Here is a 2,770-nt window from a genome sequence, read left to right on the forward strand (position 1 = left end):
GCTCGCTCGCTCCCGGCCCGCCCGCCGCCAGCCGCCGGGTAAAGTCTTAGGTTCAGGGAACAAAGCCTGGCTTGGTAGGGAGCTTTTCGCTCGTTCGCTCCGTGCTGCTTTGCCTGCTTTCTTTTTCGTCTTAGGGTTCTGGGTCGTCGCTCTCCAGCCCTCCCTCTGCCCGCCCTCCCGTCTCGGGCCCCGGGTCCCCGAGTCTCCAGCCCCCTCCGCCAAGTCTTCGTCTCTGGGTGGGTTCTTCAGCCCCAGGGAAACTTGGGGGTGGATACCGGGGGAAGGGGCGCTAGGAGGAATGGGAACGACGCGGGCCGTTCGCTCCCGCCCCACCCCGTGTCTAGGGGTCTTTTTGGATGGCCGCCCTCGGGCCCTTTTCTCGGAGGCCACTCTGGAGGGTAGACGCTGTCACACGCAGACACTTATTCATTCAACAGATATTTATTAAACGCTCGTTGCCAGTCGCTGGGATCCAGTAGAGAGCAAAACATATTCCTGCCCTCGGGGAGCTTCCTGTCGGGTTCACAGACACACACGCACGCACAGGGACTCGGAGCCCCAGAGACATACACTGAGGCACCCACAGACACGAGCTAACTCCCAGCTTCAGTCACACCACTGACCCTCCCAGAGACACGAACCTCCGCTCCAGCCCCGCGGGCGCGCTTAGAGACCCACGAGAGTTAGAGACCCGCAACCACGAGGTGCTCACGAACACCAGTTACACTTGACCTCTAGGCACGCACACAGACACACAGCCTAACTCACACGCAGCACTCCAGAGGACTAAAGTCCCTGCAGTTGGGTCTGGGAGAGAAGTGAGGGGCGTCGGCCCAAAGAGTTCTTCCCAAGACCTGTGTGGGCAAGGGGGTGGGTGAGATCTGACCCCCAAAAAACTTCCTAAAGGGGGGCGACGCTCGTGGGACTAAAGGCCCCCCCCCCACAGCGGGAGTTCGGGTGGCGTAGGGGAGAAGGCAGCCCTGGGGGCTTCAACGACACTTCAAAGACCTCGAGGCCGGGAACGCTTCCTGCGGGGGAGGGGCAAACAGAGAGGAGAAGGGAAGACGGGCCCGGGGACTGGAGGTGGAGGAGGCCGCCCCCCCTTCGGTGCACTGCCCCCTGGCAGACTCTTCCGCCGGGTCCGCCTCCTTTTCACCAGCACCTGTTCAACCGGAACATCAAGGGCCTGGGGCCCCGCCGCGGCCCCCCGTCGGCTCTTTAGTACCTTTCATCCGGGAAGGGAGGTGAATCCCCGCCCAGGAGGGGGGAGTAGGGCGGGGGAGAACTTGTCCTTGACCTGGTCTTTAGCGTCAAGGATTTACTCCCTTAATCCCGGAGAGGCGGGATTGTGGGGAGGTCGGGGAAGCTGAGTTCTGGGCTGCAGCCCCCCACCTCCCCTCGCTCCGGTGGACACAGGGAATCTCGGAGGGCTGCCGGGACGAAGAGGCTACATCCTACACAGGGTGGTGTAGGGGAAGCCGGTCTCTTTGACCTCCGTGCCTGGGAGTAGGGGCTGAGAGCCGGATTACTGCGATGGCCGGGATCCCGGCGAGGACTTCCGCGCTTCGGTTCATTGGTCAAATTTGTAAATTTCGCAAACACGAAAAGTTAACAAGACACAGAGGAGAAACTGCACTTAGGGGTTTCTAACGAATTACCTTTACTAGCAAGAATAAAACTGCAAGAATGTTAAACATAAAAATGTCAGTCCTAAATCATGCACGAGTTTCAGAATATTTGAATATTTGCTTTTGGGACCCACCGCTGCCAAAGTGGCCGCAGTTTCGGGTTTCGCCGGACGGGGGTCACTAAAAGGTGCCTACGCCCAAGGGGGGGACGACCTGGAGACAGGGGCCGGGAAGCCTTTGTCTCAGGTCACCCCGCGCCGGGTTTGTCGCCTAAGTTTATGGGATGGACTGGAGACAACACTTGTAAATTTAGCGTTTTAGGAACATTGTTTCGTTTAACCCTACCCACACCCTTTTAGGATGGGTGTTCATATCTCCCATTTTGTGAATGGAACAGCTGAGGTTTCGACGGGAAGAAGTGACTCGCCCAAAGTCACTCAGCCTGAAATTGGCAGAGTCGGGACTTGAACCCATTCTGTGCCCCGCTACGACAGGGGTTCCGCCACCACGCGTTGGTCGAGAGCGGGTGCGGAGCTGGGATGTCCGAGCCTCCTCTACCGGCCCATCCGCAGATGCTCCCTGCGAGGTCTGGGGAAACCCGGTGCCCCGCGGGCTGGGCTGGATTCGTGGCGGGTACCCAGGGTCGAGCTGTCAAGTTCAATCTCAAGCTTCCATCATTTATTTTCCTGAGCGCCCACTATGTGCCGATCCGCAAAAAACAAGCAAGAGCAGGAACCAGCCAACAAGTGGTTCAAGTTCACCGCGCTCTCCCCGGAGTAACTGAGCACTGCTTTGGGGTGTCACGCAGACCCTGGCGGTGGGACTTTCGGCGAGTGACTTCCCCTCTCCGAAATCCGGCTTGTCCCTCTGTAAATGGGGCGTTAGTACCCCTGGACAGAGGCTGTAGCGAACACCGAACGAAAATCCTTTCGTAAAGCGTGAAGGCACACAGTAGGTGCTCAATCCCTGCTCGTGCCCTCTCCGCCGCCCTATGCGTGCCGGGGCCGCGCGCTCCCGCTCCTGCTTCCCGCCTCCCGCACCTTCTCCTGTCTCGCGCGTCCCGCGGCGAAAGGACTGGGGTAGAGACGACCAAACAGAAAATTATTTCCGCCCGCTCGCCCCGCCCCGCCCGTCCCCGGAGC

At 59.8% G+C, this 2,770-nt stretch overlaps 1 long non-coding RNA gene across 1 annotated transcript in view; it reads left to right on the forward strand.

The window, feature by feature from the left end:
- The window catches only part of LOC105524545, a 2,827-nt gene extending 1,140 nt beyond the window's left edge, over positions 1-1,687 (forward strand). The window contains exon 2 of the long non-coding RNA XR_001003779.1: positions 1,417-1,687. This is a non-coding gene — a long non-coding RNA (uncharacterized LOC105524545). The remainder of the gene's footprint in view (positions 1-1,416) is intronic.
- Positions 1,688-2,770: the final 1,083 nt, after the last annotated feature.

This window comes from Colobus angolensis, unplaced genomic scaffold, assembly GCF_000951035.1.
Source record: "Colobus angolensis palliatus isolate OR3802 unplaced genomic scaffold, Cang.pa_1.0 Scaffold50, whole genome shotgun sequence".
NCBI lineage: Eukaryota > Metazoa > Chordata > Mammalia > Primates > Cercopithecidae > Colobus > Colobus angolensis.